This window comes from Pristiophorus japonicus, chromosome 20 (assembly GCF_044704955.1).
Source record: "Pristiophorus japonicus isolate sPriJap1 chromosome 20, sPriJap1.hap1, whole genome shotgun sequence".
In the NCBI taxonomy this organism is placed as follows: Eukaryota; Metazoa; Chordata; class Chondrichthyes; family Pristiophoridae; genus Pristiophorus; species Pristiophorus japonicus.
In genome coordinates, this window is record NC_091996.1 from 20,860,388 (window position 1) to 20,882,748 (window position 22,361).

General features: G+C 46.8%; 1 protein-coding gene across 1 annotated transcript in view; it reads left to right on the forward strand.

The window, feature by feature from the left end:
• Window positions 1-22,361, forward strand: part of c5 (complement component 5) — a 167,211-nt gene that overhangs the window by 7,713 nt on the left and 137,137 nt on the right. The window lies entirely within an intron of this gene.

Below are 22,361 nucleotides of genomic sequence, written 5' to 3' on the forward strand. Positions count from 1 at the left end.
GCTCTCACCCACCCTAACTAGCTCAGAGCCCTCTCCTGGGTTCCCATCCCCCTGCCAAGCTAGTTTAAAGCCCTCCCAACTGTACTATCAAAACCACCCGCGAGAACATTGGTCCCATCTCTGTTGAGGTGTAACCTGTTCGACTTGTACAGGTCCCACCTACCCCAGAAGCGGTCCCAATTATTCAGGAAACTAAAGCCCTCCCTCCTACACCAACGGGAGAGTGGAGAGCACCAGTTCTAACTGCCACAGGACGGGAGAGTGGAGAGCACCAGTTCCAACTGTCACAGGATGGGAGAGTGGATACATCTCCTATTTGTCAATATTTCACCTTTTGTGTTGGGCTATTTTGAATTTGTATGGCAGCCTGCTAATATATTTGGGGTGGGCGATTAATAAGTCACCATGAGTGTTACTTGATATGTTCTGACTTTGATCCGTGGCTTTGTTTTATTTTGGAATTGGCCTGTATAAGTTTAGAAGGATGAGAGGGGATCTCATAGAAACATATAAAATTCTGTTGGGATTGGACAGGTTAGATGCAGGAAGAATGTTCCCAATGTTGGGGAAGTCCAGAACCAGGGGACATAATCTAAGGATAAGGGGTAAGCCATTTAGGACTGAGATGAGGAAAAACTTCTTCACTCAGAGAGTAGTTAACCTGTGGAATTCCCTACCGCAGAGAGTTGTTGATGCCAGTTCATTGGATATATTCAAGAGGGAGTTAGATATGGCCCTTACGGCTAAAGGGATCAAGGGGTATGGAGAGAAAGCAGGAAACGGATACTGAGATGAATGATCAGCCATGATCTTATTGAATGGTGGTGCAGGCTCGAAGGGCCGAATGGCCTACTCCTGCACCTATTTTCTATGTTTCTATATCCTTTGGTGTCTCTGTTCATGCACCCACTTTAGGATTGTACAATTTGGCTTATATTTCCTCCTCATTCTTTCTACCACAATGTATTACTTCGCACTTTTCTGCGTTAAATTTTATCTGCCCCACATGTCTGCCCATTCCACCAGCCTGTCTATGTCCTCTTGAAGTCGATCACTAGCTTCCTCACTATTCACTATACTTCCCAGTTTGTGTTATCTGCAAATTTTGAAATTGTGCCCTGTACACCCACATACAAGTCATTAATATATATCAAGAAAAGCACTGGTCCTAGAACCAACACCAGTGTATACCTTCCTCCAGTCCGAAAAACAACCGTTTACCACTACTCTCTGTTTTCTGTCACTTAGCCAGTTTCGTGTCCGTGCTGCCACTGTCCCTTTTATTCCATGGGCTTCAACTTTGCTGGCAAGCCTATTATGTCGCACTTTGTCAAACGCCTTTTGGAAATCCATATATACCATGTCAACTGCATTGCCCTCATCAACCCTCATCAAAAAACTCGATCAAGTTGGTTAAACACGATTTGCCTTTAACAAATCCGTGCTGACCTTCCTTACTTAATCCACATTTGTCCCAGTGACTGTTAATTTTGTCCCTGATTATTGTTTCTAAAAGCTTCCCCACTGCCGAGGTTAAACAGGCTGGCCTGTAATTGCTGGGTTTATCTTTACACCCTTTTTTGACTTCTCTTTACATCCTCTTTCACTTCCCATGGCATCCGATGATGCATCCTAAAAGGTCCAGGTGACTTATCTACTTTTTAGTACCTTCTCTATCAATTTTTTATCCCATCCAATAGCTCCTCTACCTCCTCCTTCACGATGTCTATGGTAGCATCTTCTTCCTAGGTGAAGACAGATGCAAAGTATTAATTCAGCACCTCAGCCATACCTTCTGCCTCCACACGTAGGTCTCCTAATCGGCCCTGTCCCTCCTCTTACTACCTGTTTACTATTTATGTGCCTATAGAAGACTTTTGGATTACCTTTTATGTTGTCTGCCAATCTTTCTTCGCCCCTCTTATTTTCTTTTTCACTTCTCCTCTGAACTTTCTATGTATAGCCTGATGCTCAGATGTCTTCTCGATGTGACATCTATCATACGCGGCATTTTTCTGTTTCATCTTCCTCTCTATTTCTTTTGTCATCCAGGGAGCTCTAACTTTCGTTGCTCTACCTTTCTCCCTAGTGGGAATGTACCTCGACAGTAGCTGAACGATTTCCACTTTAAAGGCAACCCATTGTTCCATTAAAGTTTTACCTGCCAATCTTTGATTCTCGTTTACCCGGGCCAGATCCGTTCTCATCCCACTGAAATTGGCCTTCCTCCAATTAAATATTTTTACTCTAGGTTGCTCCCTGTCCTTTTCCATAGCTAATCTAAACCTTATCATACTATGATCACTGTTCCCTAAATGTTCACCATTTGACCCACCTCATTCCCCAGAACCAGATCCAACAATGCCTTCTTCCTCATTGCACCGGAAACATACTGATGAAGAAAGTTCTCCTGAAGACTCTTCAGAAATGTTTCCCCGTCTCTGCCCTTTACACTATTACTGTCCTGAATATTATGATAGTTGAAGTCCCCCATTATCACTACTCTATAGTTCTTGCATCTCTCTGTAATTTCACTGAAAATTTGCTCCTCCATATTTTTCCCACTCGTTGGTGGCCTATACACACGTGGTAGTGTAATGGCACCTTTATTATTTCTTAACTCGAGCTGTTATGTATGTAAACATTACCAATGTGTAAGGCTTGCCATCAGGGTGCACACCTGTGGGAGACCCAAGGGTCACCCGCACACCCTGGGCAAGCAGGTATAAAAGGCAGACTACTATGCTGCTTCCTCACTCTGGAGTTACAATAAAGAGACCAAGGTCACAACAGTTTAAGATATACAGTCTTGTGGAGTTATTCTGAACGTAACTCTAGCCATATCGATTCTTTTCTTGACCCCTCCAGGATACCCTTTCTCTCCAGCACTATAGCATTCTCCTTAACCAATACTGCCACCACCCACCTCCTATCTTTCCTTCTCTATCTTTCCTCAACACCTTATTGGCTAGAAAAAGCAACAAACCTGAGGACTGGGAGAAATTTAGAATTTAACAGAGGAGGACTAAGGGTTTAATTAAGAGGGGGAAAATAGAGTACGAGAGGAAGCTTGCAGGGAACATAAAAACTGACTGCAAAAGCTTCTTTAAATATGTGAAGAAAAAAAGATTAGTGAACACAAACGTAGGTCACTTGCAGTCGGATTCAGGTGAATTTATAATGAGGAACAAAGAAATGGCAGACCAATTGAACAAATACTTTGGTTCTGTCTTCACGAAGGAAGACACAAATAACCTTCCGAATGTACTAGGGGACAGTGGGTCTCGTAAGAAGGAGGAACTGAAGGATATCCTTATAAACCGAGAAATTGTGTGAGGGAAATTGATGGGATTGAAGGCCGATAAATCCACGGGGCCTGATAGTCTGCATCCCAGAGTACTTAAAGAAGTGGCCATAGAAATAGTGGATGCATTGGTGATCATTTTCCAACAGTCTATCGACTCTGGATCAGTTCCTATGGACTGGAGGGTAGCTAATGTAACACCACTTTTTAAAAAAGGAGGGAGAGAGAAAACAGGTAGTTATCGATCGGTTAGCCTGACATCAGTAGTGGGGAAAATGTTGGAATAAATCATTAAGGACGAAATAGCAGCGCATTTGGAAAGCAGAATCGGTCCAAGTCAGCATGGATTTATGAAAGGGAAATCATGCTTGACGAATCTTCTGGAATTTTTTGAGGATGTAACTAGCAGAGTGGACAAGGGAGAACCAGTGGATGTGGTGTATTTGGACTTTCAAAAGCCTTTGGACAAGGTCCCACACAAGAGATTGGTGTGCAAAATCAAAGCACATGGTATTGGGGGTAATGTACTGATGTGGATAGAGAACTGGTTGGCAGACAGGAAGCAGAGAGTCGGGATAAACGGGTCCTTTTCAGAATAGCAGGCAGTGATTAGTGGAGTGCCGCAGGGCTCAGTGCTAGCACCCCAGCTATTTACAATATACATTAACGATTTAGATGAAGGAATTGAGTGTAATATCTCCAAGTTTGCAGATGGCACTAAACTGGGTGGCGGTGTGAGCTGTGAGGAGGACACTAAGAGGCTGCAGGGTAACTTGGACAGGTTAGGTGAGTGGGCAAATGCATGGCATATGTAGTATAATGTGGATAAATGTGAGGTTATCCATTTTGGGGGCAAAAACACGAAGGCAGAATATTATCTGAATGGCGGCAGATTAGGAAAAGGGGAGGTGCAATGAGACCTGGGTGTCATGGTTCATCAGTCATTGAAAGTTGGCATGCAGGTACAGCAGGCGGTGAAGAAGGCAAATGGTATGTTGGCCTTCATAGCTAGGGGATTTGAGTATAGGAGCCGGGAGGTCTTACTGCAGTTGTACAGGGCCTTGGTGAGGCCTCACCTGGAAGATTGTGTTCAGTTTTGGTCTCCTAATCTGAGGAAGGATGTTCTTGCTATTGAGGGAGTGCAGCGAAGGTTCACCAGACTGAGTCCAGGGATGGCTGGACTGACATATGAGGAGAGACTGGATCAACTGGGCCTTTATTCACTGGAATTTAGAAGGATGAGAGGGGATCTCATAGAAACGTATAAGATTCTGACGGGACTGGACAGGTTAGATGCGGGAAGAACGTTCCCGCTGTTGGGAAGTCCAGAACCAGGGGACATAGTCTTAGGATAAGGAGTAGGCTATTTAGGACTGAGATGAGGAGAAACTTCTTCACTCAGAGAGTTGTTAACCTGTGGAATTCCCTGCCGCAGAGAGTTGTTGATGCCAGTTCATTGGATATATTCAAGAGGGAGTTAGATATGGCCCTTACGGCTAAAGAGATCAAGGGGTATGGAGAGAAAGCAGGAAAGGGACACTGAGGGAATGATCAGCCATGATCTTATTGAATGGCGGTGCAGGCTCGAAGGGCCGAATGGCCTACTCCTGCACCTATTTTTCTATGTTTCTATATCCAGGAATATTTAATACTCAATCCTGCCCTTTTTTGAGCCAGGTCTCCGTTATTGCCACAAGATCATATTCCCAAGTGGCTATTTAAAACATAAGAACATCTTATAATTAGGAGCAGGAGTAGGCCATTCGACCCCTAGAGCCTGCTCAGCCATTCAATGAGATCACGGCTGATCTACCTCAGCACTTTCCTGCACTACCCCCATATCGCTCGATTCCCTTAATATCCAAAAATCTATCTATCTCTGTCTTGAATATACTCAAAGACTGAGCCTCCACAGCCCTCTGGAGTAGAGAATTCCAAAGATTCACCACCCTCTGAGTGAAGAAGTTTCTCCTCAGTCCAAAATGGCCAACCCCTTATTCTGAGACTCCTCAGCCAGAGGAAACATCCTCCCTACATCTACCCTGTCAAGCCTTGTAAGAATTTTGTATGTTTCAATGAGATCACCTCTCATTCTTCTAAACTCTAAAAAATATAGGCCTAGTCTAGTAAGTCTCTCCTCATAGGACAATCCCCCCCATCCCAAGAATCAGTCGAGTGAACCTTCGTTGCACTCCCTCAATGGCAAGTATATCCTTTCTTAGGTAAGGAGACCAAAACTGTACACAATACTCCAGGTGCGGTCTCACCAGTACGATAATTGCAGTACGATATTTTTACTCTTATACTCCTATCCTCTTGTAATAAAGGCCAACATACCATTTGCTTTCTGAATTGCTTGCTGTACCTGCATGTTAACTTTCAGTGATTCATGTACAAGGACACCCAGGTCCCTCTGAACACCAACATTTCCCAATCTCTCACCATTTAAAAAATACTCTGCTTTTCTATTTTTCCTTCCAAAGTGGATAACTTCACATTTCTCCACATTATATTCCATTTGCCATGTTCTTGTCCACTCACTTAGCCTGTCTATATCCCCTTGAAGTCTCTTTGCATCCTCCTCACAACTTACATTCCCACCTAGCTTTGTATCATCAGCAAACTTGGATAGATTACATTTGGTCCCCTATTGATATTGATTGTGAATAGCTGGGGCCCAAGCACCGAGCCTTGCAGCACCCCACTAGTTACAGACTGCCAACCCTAAAATGATCCGTTTATTCCTACTCTTTGTCTTCTCTCCATTAACCAAACCACAATCCATGCTAGTTTCTTACCCCCATTCCACGAGCCCTAATTTTGTTCAATAACCTCTTGTATGACACCTTATCGAATCCCTTCTGAAAATCCAAATACACCACATCTACTGGTTCCCCTTATCTATTCCGCTAGTTACAAGCTCAAAAAACTCGAACAGATTTGTCAAACATGATGTTCCTTTCATAAATCCATGTTGACTCTGCCCAATCCTATTATTATTTTCTAAGTGCCCAGTTACCATGTCCTTAATAATAGATTCCAGCATTTTCCCTACTATTGATATCAGGCTAACTGGTCTGTAGTTCCTCATTTTCTCGCTCCCTCCTTTCTTAAACAGCGGGGTTACATTAGTTACATTCCAATCTGTGGGAACCGTTCTAGAATTTATTTAGGGACCGTTCTAGAATTTGCACCTGCAGCTCACCAACCTTGTTACTATGCTTTGTGCGTTCATATACAAACACTGTAAACCTATCTTATAGACCATCCTGTGTTCTCGCTTAGTCTGGCCCTACCTAATACCTTCCTTTTTATTACTTTAGTGCTATCCGTCTCTCCCAATCCTTTATGCCCTTTGTTTCTCCTTTCTAATTCTACATCCTGGTGCACATCCCCCTTCCAACTTAGTTTAAACTCTACCCATGCAATATCCTGCAGCTTGCAATGCACTGCTGCATAAGAAACATCGAAAATAGGTGCAGGAGCCGTCCATTCGGCCCTTTGAACCTGCACCACCATTCAATAAGATCATGGCTGATCATGCAACCTCAGTACCCCTTTCCTGCTTTCTCTCCATACCCCCTGACCCCTTTAGCCGTAAGGGCCATATCTCACTCCCTCTTGAATATATCTAATGAACTGGTATCAACAACTCTCTGAGGTAGAGAATTCCACAGGTTAACAACTCTCAATAAGGGAGATCACTGAGGCGCTCCATACACAGAGAGACAGCTTCATCTCATTGCCTCTCGCCAGATACAAGATGGCGGAGTGAGGACGAGGGTTTGCTCGGATTGCAGGCTTTCCTATGGCGCAGGGTGCCATTGACTGCATGCTGATTGTCTTGAACTTGGCCATTTTCATGAACCAAAAGGGATTCCACTTCCTCAATGTGCCATTGGTGTGCAACCAAGGTAGCTCACCAGGTGAATGCCCGTTATCCTGGCAGTAGTCATGATTCCCTCATTCTGTGGCAGTCCTTTGTGCCACCTGTATTTGACCCAGCTCGCCAAGTCAAAGGCTGGCTACTGGGCACAATGGTTATCTGCACATGACATGGCTCATGACTCCGGTCCAGAGCCCATGCACACAGCAGGCCTACAATGAGAGCCATGCTGCCACAAGGAACATTATAGAGCACATCATTGGTATCCTCATGCAACGATTCTGCAGTCTGGACCGCTCTGCAGTACTCAGCTGAGCAGGTATCAAAATTTGCAGTAGTATGTTGCAAGCTGCACAACCTGGCCATTATGAGATAACACCATCTATCAGGCGAGAAGCTATGGAGCACGAGGAAGAGGAGGAAGTGGAGGAGGAAGAAGTGCAACAGTAAGTGGAGGAACACAAAGAGGAAGGGAGGCGACACCACAGACAGCCCCTTTCTGCCCAGACCCAGGCATAAGACCTGCTTTTACCAGTGTAAGAGTTTAAAAAAAATAGAAAAATAAAATGTTATCACTCATTTATACATTAAAAACCCTGTACACTAAGGTAAGTTTATTTTTAGCCCCATTAAAACATATAGGGACTGAAATTCGGTTGGTTACCGCCAGCCGTTAGTGCCCCAGAGAGGCGTTACTGCGCCGCTAATGACTGAGTGCCCATGTACGGCGATGTCACTGCCTGCTGCAAACTTCAGTTGAGTTTTTGCTGGCGCAAAGAACTACCACCGAGCCCTTTACCGCCAGGCAAATCGTGAGGTCAGTACGCATGCAACTCCTCGCTAACGCCGTAGACGCGAACTTCGGGTTTTGCGCCTCACTTACTGGCTGGCGGTGAACTCGCCACAGAAAGCTGGCGTGCGCAATTGATGATTGCGATGGCGGGATCATATATAAAGGGAGTAGCAACCGGGGCACAGAGGTCATGGTGAGTGCTACGTATTCTCCTAGCAGAGTGCGTAGGTGTTGGCGTGCTACGGCTGCTGAGTACTTACCTTGACGATTATCATTTTGCTCCATTGACGAGTACCATCTCGCTCTTACCTTCGGCTTATCTTGCACATTTTTCGTACCTTGATATGTCCAAGGAGCAGTCCATAAAAAAGCTGCGGTTCCGCAAGGAGGTGGTCAGGGAGCTCTGCCATCTCCTGCACATACACCTTGAAGCTGGAATCGGCACCAGGATCTCGCTATCAGTGGCCGTGAAAGTGACAGTAGCACTGAACTTCTACACTACCGGGTCCTTCCAGGCTCCTGTGGGCGATAAATGCAACATTTCGCAGTTTGCAGTACATTGTTGCATTTGCCAGATGACCGACGTTCTCTCCAGCCGACAAATGGACTACATAAAGTTCAGCATGTCCAGGGAGAACCAGGATGAGTGCTCCCATGGCTTCATCAGGACAGCAGGTGTTATGTATCAAATAAAGCAATGTGACTGAGTACTGTAGATTTGAACAAGTGTGACCTTAGTCTCTTTATTCTGACTCCAGAGTGCTGGCACAGTATGGGAGATCTGCTTATATGCAGTGCTCCCAAGGGATGCTGGGATCCCTTGGGACTCCAGCAGATGCGCCCTCAGGTGGTGGTAGAATGCTGGGTACAAGGTGTTGCATACATAACATCACTCCCACTAAAGTCAATAGTACACTTATTTACAGGGTGAGACAATCTGGGGCTCTCCGTTCCCTAGTCAATCGTCTCGGTACAAACACAGGTGCAGGTGAGTTGGTTGGGCCTTTGCTGGGCTGCTGGGCAGCTGGCCTTGCAGGGCTGCTGGGGATGATGCGTTCAGCTTCGTGGTCAACCGTGATGTCGGTTGCCCCTTGTGTGTGTGCCGGAGGGTCGAAGTTGGTGGTGTCCTCTTCAGGTTGCTCGTGGCTGTCTGTGAATCGCAGTTTGGTTTGGTCCAAATGCTTTCTGCAAGTTAGTCCATTTGCAAGTTTGACCTCAAATATCCTACTCCCTTCTTTGGCTACACAGTGCCAGCAAGTCATTTGGGACCATGTCCATAGTTGAGTACAAATACAGGGTCATTGACTTCAATATCGCGTGACAAATTTGCACGATCATGGTACGTGCTTTGTTGATGCCGATTGCCCTCGACATGATCATGGAGATCAGGGTGGACTACAGAGAGCCTTGTTTTGAGTGCCCTTTTCATGAGCAGTTCGGCAGGGGGAACCCCAGTGAGCGAGTGGGGTCTTGTGCAGTAGCTGAGCAGGACTCAGGACAGTCGGATCTGCAAGGAGCTTTCCGACACGCATTTCAAGCTTTGCTTGATGCTTTGGACTGCTCGTTCTGCCTGGCCATTAGATGCAGGCTTGAATGGGGCAGATGTGACCTGCTTGATCCCATTGCGGGTCATGAATTCCTTGAATTCAGCACTGGTGAAGCACGGCCCATTGTTGCTGACAAGGACATTAGGCAGGCCGTGCGTGGCAAACATGGCTCGTAGGCTTTCGATGATGGCAGTGGATGTGCTTACAGACATTATTACACACTCAATCCATTTTGAACAACAACCAAAAACATTTTGCCTAGAAACAGGCCAGTGAAGTCAACGTGGATCCTAGACCACAGATTGGAGGGCCACGACCACAAACTTAGCAGTGCCTCCCTGGATGCATTGCCCAGTTGAGAGCAAGTGTTGCATTGGCGCACGCAAGACTCTAAATCTGAGTCGATGCCGGGCCACCACACATGGGATCTGGCTATAGCTTTCATCATTACTATGCCTGGGTGGGTACTGTGTAAGTCGCGTGTAAACGTTTCCGTGCCTTTCTTAGGCAAAACCACGGGATTACCCCACAAAAGACAGTCCGCCTGTATGGACATTTCGTCTTTGCGCCACTGGAATGGCTTGATCTCTTCATGCATCTCCACTGGGACGCTCCCATGGAGGACACAGTTTTTTTTACAAGGGACAGTAAAGGATCCTGGCTGGTCCCTGTCCTGATCTGGTGGGCTGTAACGGGTGACTTTTCATTTTCAAATGCATCCATCACCAAGAGCAAGTCTGCAGGCTGTGCCATTTCCACCCTGGTGGTGGGCAATCGCAGCCGACTGAAAGCTCTGTACCTGGCCTGTGACGAATTAAATAGTTATATGCAGACAGCGTGAGCGCCCATCTTTGGATGCGAGCAGAGACATTGGTATTAATACCTTTACTCTCTGAGAATAGCGATATGAGCGGCTAATGGTCAGTTTCTAACTCGAACTTGAGCCCAAACAGATACTGGTGTATTTTTTTCACCCAGTAAACGTATGCCAGAGTTTCTTTTTCAATCATGCTGTAGGCCCTTTCGGCCTTGGATAAACTCCTGGATGCATAAGCGACCGGTTGCAATGTTCCCGATTCGTTTGATTGTTGTAACACACACCCGACTCTGTACGAAGATGCATCGCAAGCTAGCACTAAACGTTTACATGGGTCATACAGAACAAGCAGTTTGTTGGAACATAACAGATTTCTGGCTTTCTCAAAAGCAGCCTCTTGTGATTTACCCCATACCCAGTCATCTCCCTTGCGTAGCAACATGTGTAGAGGTTCTAGCAAGGTACTTAACCTGAGTAGGAAATGACCAAAATAATTGAGGAGTCCCAGGAACGACCGCAGCTCCGTCACATTCTGTGGCCTTGGCGGGTTCTTGATGGCCTCCGTCTTGGCGTCGGTGGGACTGATGCCGTCTGCCGTGATTCTTCTCCCTAAGAACTCGGCCTCTGGCGCCAGGAAAAAACACTTTGAGCGTTTCAACCTGAGTCCCACGTGATCTAGCCGACTTAGAACCTCTTCCAGGTTCTGCAAGTGTTCAATGGTGCCATGACCTGTGATCAATATGTCAGCATGGAAAACCACGGTGTGCAGAACCGACTTTAGCAGACTCTCCATGTTCCTTTGAAAAATAGCCGCAGCTGGTCGAATCCCAAACGGGCATCTATTGTAGATGAACAGACCTTTGTGCGTGTTGATGCAGGTGAGGCCTTTCGAAGATTCCGCCAGCTCCTGCGTCATGTAGACCGAGGTCAGGTCCAACTTGGTGAATGCCTTCCCTCCTGCCAGCGTCGCAAATAGGTCGTCTGCCTTGGGTAGCGGGTACTGGTCCTGCAGCGAAAAATTGTTAATCGTTACTTTATAGTCCCCACAAATTCTAGCCGTGCCATCGCCCTTGAGAACCGGAGCAATCAGACTGGCCCACTCGTTGAACTCAACCGGCGTGATGATGCCCTCTCGTTGCAGCCTGTCCAGCTCGATCTCCACTTTCTCTCGCATCATGTATGGCACCGCACGTGCCTTGTGGTGGATGGGTCATGTACCGGGAACCAAGTGGATCAGCACCTTTGGCCCAGAGAATTTTCTGATGCCTGGCTCAAACAACGACGGGAACTTGCTCAAAGCCTGGGCACATGAGGCGTCATCGACGGACGAAAGCACTCGGATGTCGTCCCAGTTCCAGCGGATTTTTCCCAGCCAGCTTCTGCCAAGCAGTGTGGGGCCATCTCCTGGTACAATCCATAGTGGTAGTTCGTGCACCGCTCCATCATAAGAGACTTTTATTGCTGCACTGCCAATTACAGGGATCAGCTCTTTAGTGTAAGTTCTCAGCTTGGTATGAATAGGGCTCAGCTTGGGCCTTTGTGCCTTGTTGCACTACAGCCTCTCGAAGGCCTTTTTGCTCATGATAGACTGACGGATACTGGAATTACGTTCAGTTCAACTTTTAACATGATCAGTGGACATTTCGTGGTGAAGTTGTGTACCCCGTACACTCCTGCCTCCTCGGTTCGAGTCTCTAGTTCAGTTTGATCCGCCATAGATCGGTGTTCCTCTACTTTGTGTACAGTACTTGCCGATGCATCTTTATGCTGCAAAATTTGTTTGGTGTTGTCGCTGGTGGACATAAATGCCTGGGCTATCGTTATGGCTTTGCTCAGGATCGGTGTTTCACAGTCAATAGTTTGCGAAAGATAACCTCATGGCCAATGCCAAGCACGAAAAAGTCTCTTAGCATTTGCTCCAGGGATCCACCGAATTCCTGCAAGGCACCTTAATTTGGCGATGCAGCTCGCCACTTCCTGGCCTTCAGATCGTTGACATGTATAAAATCGATACCTTGCCATCAGAACGCTCTCCTTCGGATTTAGGTGCTCCCGGATGAGCGTACATAGTTCTTCATATGATTTGGTTGTTGGGTTCACCGGAGCAAGAAGATTCTTCATGAGGCCGTAGGTTGTTGCCCCGCAGACAGTGAGGAGGATCGCTCTTCGTTTGGCAGAATTCTCATTCCCTTCCAGCTCGTTGGCCACGAAGTATTGGTCGAATTGCTCCACGAAGGCTTCCCAATTGTCACCTTCTGAGAATTTCTCCAGGGTACCAACAGTTCTCTGCATTTTCGCATGATGGTTTGTTATCTATTACTCGTCGCCAGTTATGTCTCAAATAAAGCAATGTGACTGAGTACTGCAGACGTGAGCAAGTTTGACCTTAGTCTCTTTATTCTGACTCAAGAGTGCTGGCACAGCATGGGAGGCCTGCTTATGTGCAGGGAATCTGGGATCCCTTGGGACTCCAGCAGATGCACCCTCTGCTGGCGGTAGAATGCTGGATACAAGGTGTTGCATATATAACAGCAGGCTTCCCCATGGTTCAGGGAGGTATTGATTGTACGCATGTGGCATTACGGGCCCGCCCTACAATGGAGGGATACCACTCCCTCCACGTCCAGTTGGTGTGCGACTACAGGCAGATGATCCTCGCTGTGAATGTCCGCTATCCTGGCAGCAGCCACGATGCCTTCATCCTGCGGGAGAGCACAACTGTTCCAGCCACCGCATGCAGGGCGTGGCTGGCTGCTCAGCGACAAAGGATATGGCCTAGCCACCTGGCTGCTGACTCCCCTCCCCAGCCCGACCACTCCTGCCGAGCAGCACTACAACCACAGCCATGCCACAACCAAGACCATAATAGAGCAGACTATCAAGGTTCGAAAGCAGCGTTTCCGCTGCCTTGACTGCTCTGGAGGAACATTTCAGTATTCCCCTGGTAGAGTATCCACGATCACCGTTGTGTGCTGCATGCTGCACAACCTGGCCCTCATGAGGGGCCAGCCATTGCCACCAGGGATGGCAGTTGCACCTCAGTAGGACGATGATGAGGAAGACGAGGAGTATCAGCCACGGAGGAGGCAGCCTGAGACCATTGCCGCTGCAAGGTATGCTCGTCAGAGACTCATCGCGCAGCAATTCCAGTAAATGACACAACACAGACTGAGTGGCCAGCCTATTCACCTGGCAATGTGCTGAAGACATTGCGCTCCACCCTTCAATCCTCCGAGTATATAATCACACCACAATAATGTAAAGTCGCTAATTCAAGTTTATTAACTTCACCAAGAGTGTGCCGTAAACAAGCACAGTACAGACCCATCATCAATAGGAAATTATGAATGAAACAAGACCACTGCAGTCGAGGAGGCGGGAGTCCGGGGCAGCGTCCGAGGCCTATAAAAAACCCAGCAGGAGATCGAGGAGGCGGGAGTCCGGGGCAGCGTCCGAGGCCTATAAAAAACCCAGCAGGAGATCGAGGAGGCAGGAGTCCGGGGCAGCGTCTGAGGCCTATAAAAAGGCCTAACAGGAGATCGAGGAGGCGGGAGTCCGGGGCAGCATCCGAGGCCTATAAAAAGGCCTAACAGGAGATCGGAGAGGCGGGAGTCCGGGGCAGCGTCCTAGGCCTATAAAAAGGCCCAACAGGAGATCGGAGAGGCCTACCGGTGCAGCTGCAGCAGGGTGAGAAGGCAAAAAAGTAGAAAGAAATTGAAAGGTGACATCACAGCCAAGGGGGTAAGTGATTGGTAAGTAGTTTTTCTTTTTCTTTTCTATATCAGTAAGTAACCTTTTAGCCTTGTTGTTGCCAAATTAAGTTTATCTAGAGGTTAAGTCATGGCAGGACAGCTTGGACATGTATTATGCTCCTCCTGTACAATGTGGGAAGTCAGGGACGCTTCCGGTGTCCCTGACGACTACATGTACAGGAAGTGTATCTGGCTGTAGCTCTTGACGGACCGCATTGCAGCACTGGAGCTGCGGGTGGTTTCACTCTGGAGCATGCACGATGCTGAGAATGATGTGAAGAGTACGTTTAGTGAGTTGGTCTTACCACAGGAAAAGGGTACACAGCCAGATAGGGAATGGATGACCAACAGGAAGAGCAGTGCAAGGAAGGTAGTGTAGGGGTCCACTGAGGTCATCCCCCTGCAAAACAGATAAACCGCTTTGGGTACTGTTGAGGGGGATGACTCACCAGGGGAGGGCAGCAGCAGCCAAGTTCATGGCTCTGCTGCACAGGAGGGCAGGAAAAAGAGTGGGAGGGCTATAGTGATAGGGGATTCGATTGTAAGGGGAATAGATAGACGTTCCTGCGGCTGCAACCGAGACTCCAGGGTGGTATGTTGCCTCCCTGGTGCAAGGGTCAAGGATGTCTCGGAGCAGGTGCAGGGCATTCTGAAAAGGGAGGGTGAACAGCCAGTTGTTATGGTGCATATAGGTACCAACGATATAGGTAAAAAAAAAAGGGATGAGGTCCTACAAGACGAATTTAGGGAGCTAGGAGCTAAATTAAAAAGTAGGACCTCAAAAGTAGTAATCTCAGGATTGCTACCAGTGCCACGTGCTAGTCAGAGTAGGAATCGCAGGATAACTCAGATGAATATGTGGCTTGAGGAGTGGTGCAGCAGGGAGGGATTCAAATTCCTGGGACATTGGAACCGGTTCTGGGGGAGGTGGGACCAGTACAAAGCGGACGGTGTGCACCTGGGCAGGACCAGAACCAATGTCCTCGGGGGAGTGTTTGCTAGTGCTGTTGGGAGGAGTTAAATTAATACGGCAGGGGGATGGGAACCTATGCAGGGAGACAGAGGCAAGTAGAATGGAGGCAGAAGCAAAATATAGAAAGAAGAAAAGTAAAAGTGGGGGGCAGAGAAACCTAAGGCAAAAAGCAAAAAGGGCCACATTACAGCAAAATTCTAAAGGGGCAAAGTGTGTTAGAGAGACAAGCCTGAAGGCTCTGTGCCTCAATGCGAGGAGTATTCGGAATAAGATGGACGAATTAACTGCGCAGATAGCAGTTAACGGGTATGATGTAATTGGCATCACGGAGACATGGTTCCAGGGTGACCAAGGCTGGGAACTCAACATCCAGGGGTATTCAACATTTAGGAAGGATAGACAGAAAGGAAAAGGAGGCGGGGTGGCATTGCTGGTGGCATGACTGTATTCTCAGCATGGTGATTCCTCAGGACATTGAGGCTCTGTCTATCACTGTCAGCATGATTGGAAAGTTTTCCATAGCTGTGGCGTTTGGACTGATTTACCTGTACACTGCTGAGCTGTACCCTACTATAATACGTTCTCTGGCTGTTGGTAGCGGAAGTATGATGGTCCGTGTTGGAAGCACAGTGGCGCCTTTTTGTGTTCTCCTTTCATCAGTGTGGATCTTTCTACCACAGCTGATTGTTGGAGTTATGTCCTTTCTGACTGGCTTGTTGACCCTGATGCTCCCGGAAACCCTCGGGAGACCTTTGACCCAGACCTTTGAGGATGCTGCAGAATTGCAAAGAAAATATAAACAAGACAAAGCCAAAGTAGCCTCGTCACGTGGAGGACATAGCAGTGCTGCCACGGCGCGTATTGAGAAACAAGATTATATTATCGATGGTATAGAGAAGTCAAAGGAAGAACAGAATCTGATTGAACATTTAACAAAGTTGTAAAGTGCATTTATTCATCACAAAGCCTTGAAACGGGCAGGTGTTACAGTGCTGGTACTGATTAGATACTAATATCTTAAATCTGTGAACTAACAAAAGTATAGAAGCAGTTTGGCATCTATACAAACAAAATATATAAAGTAGGTCCCAATATAATTTTTAGTAGTTTGTCCCTAATCTAGTTAATAATAGTGGTCAAGAATTAGTCTTGTTAGACAGCAAGAGAACAACTTCATATGAATTATTGTGCATGCTGATTTACATATATTGGAATTTAACTGCAAAATGAATATTGACTGATAACAGTCTAACTCCTAGCCTACAGTAGGCTGCATTTTATATTCTTAGCAACTGTCTCTTCTGGTAAAAATCTACTCTTCAATTTTGACCCACTAGGGCTGCTAAGAAAATACTGACAGGTAATTATTTAAGGTCTTCTATAACATTAATCAGAACTGGATGATGAGAAATGTGTTTTTTGGGGAGGAAGCTAAGACTAATTTTGTTGCATTAGTTGCACAAATCATGTATCAGACAAGCTGCTATCAGCATATTGACCAACAAAAAAACTCCAATTTAGAGTTAGTTCAATTAATATTGCCATATCGACTACAACCAATCCACTGTAGAGAACCTAATAGTTGGACTTGATCCTCACCCATTATCTACATCTTTAACAACAAATATTAATCACTATAAACATAGACATAAGAAACACAGTCTTTGTATTTTTATTGTTGTTAGAGTCATATTTTTGCCAGGACTGACCCATTTGCATCAAAATTTAAATGTATATATTTGAGGGCAAGACTCCCTCTGATGTTTTCCTCATTTTCTAGTCACCCTGGATCATATACCAACTTTGGGCAAAAGCTCTCCACTAATGTCACTATGAACCAGCATTAGAACATATGGCCTACACACGATTAACCTTCTAGTTGCCCTTCCTTCCTGGTGAGGAAATGCCTGGTCTTTGCTTGACACTTAACCCATAACACTGTGCATCACAGATAGATAGATTTTTAACCAATAAGGGAATTAAGGGTTACGGGGAGCGGGCGGGTAAGTGGAGCTGAGTCCAAGGCCAGATCAGCCATGATCTTATTGAATGGCGGAGAAGGCTCGAGGGGCTAGATGGCCTACTCCTGTTCCTAATTCTTATGTTCTTATGTTCTAAAGAGGAAATTAATGCAATAGTAAGAAAGGACATTAGCTTGGATGATGTGAAATACCAAGGGGCAGAAAACGCTAGTGGGAGTTGTGTACAGACCACCAAGCAGTAGTAGTAAGGTTGGGGACAGCATCAAACAAGAAATAAGGGATGCATGCAATAAAGGTACAGCAGTTATCATGGGTGACTTTAATCTACATATTGATTGGGCTAACCAAACTGGTAGCAATGCGATGGAGGAGGATTTCCTGGAGTGTATTAGGGATGGTTTTCTAGACCAATATGTCGAGGAACCAACCAGGGAGGCTGGCCATCCTAGACTGGATGATGTGTAATGAGGAAGGACTAATTAACAATCTTGTTGTGCGAGACCCTTTGGGGAAGAGTGATCATAACATGGTAGAATTCTTTATTAGGATGGAGAGTGACACAGTTAATTCAGAAACTAGGATCCTGAACTTAAGGAAAGATAACTTCGATGGTTTGAGGCGTGAATTGGCTCGAGTAGACTGGCAAGTGATACTTAAAGGGTTGAGAGTGGATAGGCAATGGCAAACATGTAAAGATCACATGGATGAACTTCAGCAATTGTACATCCCTGTCTGGAGTAAAAATAATATGGGGAAGGTGGCTCAACCGTGGCTAACAAGGGAAATTAAAGATAGTGTTAAATCTAAGGAAGAGGCATATAAATTGTCCAGAAAAAGCAGCAAACCTGAGGACTGGGAGAAATTTAGAATTCAGCAGAGGAGGACAAAGGGTTTAATTAAGAGGGGGAAAATAGAGTTCGAGAAGAAGCTTGCCAGGAACATAAAAACTGACTGCAAAAACTTCTATAGATATGTGAAGAGAAAAAGATTAGTGAAGACAAACATAGGTCCCTTGCAGTCGGAGCCAGGTGAATTTATAATGGGGAGCAAAGAAATGGCAGACCAATTGAACAAATACTTTGGTTCCGTCTTCACGAAGGAAGACACAAATAACCTTCTGAATGTACTAGGGGACCGAAGGTCTAGTGAGAAGGAGGAACTGAAGGATATCCTTATTAGGCAGGAAATTGTGTTGGGAAATTGATGGGATTGAAGGCCGATAAATCCCTGGGGCCTGATAGTCTGCATCCCAGAGTACTTAAGGAAGTGGTCCCAGAAATAGTGGATGCATTGGTGATCATTTTCCAACAATCTATCGACTCTAGATCGGTTCCTATGGACTGGAGGGTAGCTAATGTAACACGACTTTTTAAAAAGGGAGGGAGAGAGAAAGCGGGTAATTATAGACCATGCTTGACAAATCTTCTGGAATTTTTTGAGGATGTAACTAGTAGAGTGGACAAGGGAGAACCAGTGGATGTGGTGCATTTGGACTTTCAAAAGGCTTTTGACAAGGTCCCACACAAGAGATTGGTGTGCAAAATCAAAGCACATGGTATTGGGGGCAATATCTGACTTGGACAGAGAACTGGTTGGCAGACAGGAAGCAGAGAGTTGGGATAAATGGGTCCTTTTCAGAATGGCAGGCAGTGACTAGTAGAGTGCTGCAGGGCTCAGTGCTGGGACCCCAGCTCTTTATAATATATATCAATGATTTGCATGAAGGAATTGAGTGTAATATCTCCAAGTTTGCAGATGACACTAAACTGGGTGGTAGTGAGCTGTGAGGGGGATGCTAAGAGGCTGCAGAGTGACTTAGACAGGTTAGGTGAGTGGGCAAATGCATGGCAGATGCAGTATAATGTGGATAAATGTGAGGTTATCCACTTTGGGGGCAAAAATGGGAAGACAGAATATTATCTGAATGGTGGCAGATTAGGAAAAGGGGAGGTGCAACGAGACCTGGATGTCATGGCTCATCAGCCATTGAAAGTTGGCATACAGGTGCAGCAGGTGGTAAAGAAGGCAAATGGTATGTTGGCCTTCATAGCTAGGGGATTTGAGTATAGGAGCAGGGAGGACTTACTGCAGTTGTACAGGGCCCTGGTGAGGCCTCACCTGGAATATTGTGTTCAATTTTGGTTTCCTAATTTGAGGAAGGACGTTCTTGCTTTTGAGGGAGTGCAGCGAAGGTTCACCAGATTGATTCCTGGGGTGGCCGGACTAACATATGAGGAGAGACTGGATCAACTGGGCCTTTGTTCACTGGAGTTTAGAAGGATGAGAGGGGATCTCATAGAAACATGCATGATTCTGACGGGACGGGTCAGGTTAGATGCGGGTAGATTGTTCCCAATGTTGGGGAAGTGCAGAACCAGGGGACACAGTCTTAGGATAAGGGGTAGGCCATTTAGGACTGAGATGAGGAGAAACTTCTTCACTCAGAGAGTTGTTAACCTGTGGAATTCCCTGCCGCAGAGAGTTGTTGATGCCAGTTCATTGGATATATTCAAGAGGGAGTTAGATATGGCCCTTACGGCTAAAGGGATCAAGGGGTATGGAGAGAAAGCAGGAAAGGGGTACTGAGGAAATGATCAGCCATGATCTTATCGAATGGTGGTGCAGGCTCGAAGGGCCGAATGGCCTACTCCTGCACCTATTTTCTATGTTTCTAACATAGTCACCCAGAGGCAAGTACAGCTATATACATGCTTTAATATTCCAATAAGGTCAACAATTATGACCATGATGCTATCAGTCCTTAGTGGGACTTCCACAGATATTTCACACCCCTTCCCTTTACCCCCCTTCCATGCCTGCTCTGCTCCTCAATGGCTGCAGCAAGGCGAGTTGGAAGTTGCTCTGTCGGTGCTGCAGAGACTACTGATGACCTAGCAGGACATTTTGAACCAGCTTGGGCTCTGGAAGACTCAGCTGTGGACGGCACCACCTCAGAATCAGCTGGATGGGTTACAGATAGTGGCAGGTGCAAAGGCAAAGTGGCAGTGATGCGAGCCGGAATGACATCCTCCTGAGAGAGGACATCACGTTCCATCTCAACCGACATGCTGTCATCCGAAGCAATCTGTTGGGGCGCAGATTGCAGGACTGGTCCGGCACCGTTAGCTCCCAATTGGATTGATGGGGACCCAGACTACGACGGCAGCAGTCAGTGCTTGCATGGCATCAATTTGACTTTGCATCAGAGCAGAGTGAGTCTGCAACAGAGCAGACAGCGCATTGATGCCACCATGCACTGACAACATGGCAGAATGCAGGCTTGGTGTGGTTTCGGCCTGGTTTCAATGGTTACTGCCACTTCAGCCATGGCATGCGCCATCATGCCTGGGACCCCATGATCACTTGTGGCTTCCAACATCCATTGGTATCTACCAAGGATGGGCTCGAAGGGCTGCTGAGATGCAAGTGCAAAGGTTGAGGAGATCTCCTCCATCCTCACAGCAAGTGCATCGAGGCTCATGGGCACCTTTGCCAATGTACCCAACTGATCGCTGTGCATCTGCAATGATTGTCTTGCGAAAACCTCCAGCTCAGGGTCCTCATCAGAGTGCTGCTGAGCATCACTCAGGCATGCACTCCCTCCAGGGAGCTGGCCCCCGAGTTCCCCTTCCCCCTTGGCATTGCTGCAGGCCACTGGGTCCCAGAGCATCACCCACCTCCAAGTCCCCGACCATGACCTCATCCACTGAGGTGGTGTCCCCACTCGCTGAAGCCGCTGGCTCCTGAGTGACTGGGAGAGAGGTGCCCTCCGCCTCCTCTTCGTCTCCACCCTCGCCGGCACTGGACAGCTCATGGACAGGCTCCTGGGCCTCTGGTTCATTATCTGAAAGCATAAAGCCAGAGAAGAGTGGTCACATGCAGGGGAGGGCACCAGGAATGGAAAAGGCGTTCAGAAATGCCAGTTTCGTGGAAAGTGGGAAGGATAGTGGTGTCAGGGCTAAGTGGTGTGATAGCAGATGCAAAGGCCCTCAACATACCGTCACTGTCCCCAGGGGGCTCGGCCTCATCCACCACCCATGAGGGTGGACATGCGTTCCTCCACCTCGCTGAGGTCCTGGAGGTCAGGGTCACCATCTCCAGTCAGCATTTGCTCACGGCGGTTATGTGCTAGCTTGGTCTGCAAGAAGAAATGGAACATCTTTGAGTTAGTGTGCTTTTATTCTGTCTGTCCGAAGTGCCTTGCATAGTTGACTGGATGTTATGGTAGTCTTCAGATGTCGATGTCACTTGGAATATCTGCGCACACTTGGCATGGCAATGCTCGGATTTGGGGGCCAGCACATAAGAGTTAAGGTAAGACTACCATCTTCCTCACACATCCCAAGACTGAGAAGGTAACAAGATGAGGGGTTGGTTCTCAACAGCGGTTGCAGACCCAGGGTGTGGCTGAGGCTGCAAATGTGAACTGTGCTCACCGACGAAGAACATGAGGTCCTACACATACTGATTGAGGAGAGGCTGCGCACACAATACATTGTGCTTAGAGCAAGGTTAATGTAAAAGATACTCGTCAAGTCGTTAAACCTTTTTCTACACTGCGTGGCAGTCCTGGGCACCGTGTTCCTTGCTGACACGTGCTGTGCCACCTCCCTCGATAAACAGCGAATGGTCTGTGGCTGTGGCCTCCTGCCAGTATCTGATCGCACCAATTCCCGTCACCTCTCCACTGTGTCAAGGAGTGCCTCCACGACAGCGTCGGAGAACTGGTGCACAGGCTGACGACCTCTCGCCTCTGCCATTTTCGCCCTTCGAGAAAGAATGCACAGGCAGCGATGATAAGCATGAGGCAGTGCCGCATCATATAACTGCCTCAACCGAATCCAGATGGTGCCAATATGTCTATTGCACAGCTACAAATGCAGAATACCGCTCTGATCTTACCGCCCCACTTACCGCCATTTTGGCGCTTCAAGAGTTGCATGTAACGCCTGATTTACCACTCCAATTCCCTCTTTATATGGTAAAACTGAATTTCGAGGTAGGTGGCGGTAATTACCGTCAGGCGGTAAAATTACTGATCAGGCAGGGTTACCACCTCAAAGTGGACGATACTGAATTTCCACCCCATCATTTTTTTTCCGAAACTTAAATTATTGCTTAAAATATTTAATTAAATCGCATTTTAATTAATCTTAAATATGTAATTAAAAATATATATTTATTTCATGTGTTTGTGTATTTTGTGATCCACATTCATACTTATGGGGAGTTCTGAAAACTCCCTATAAGTATGAATGGGGATTCCCTTCTTTTATTGGTTGGGCAAGCCCACGTGATCCCTGGGGC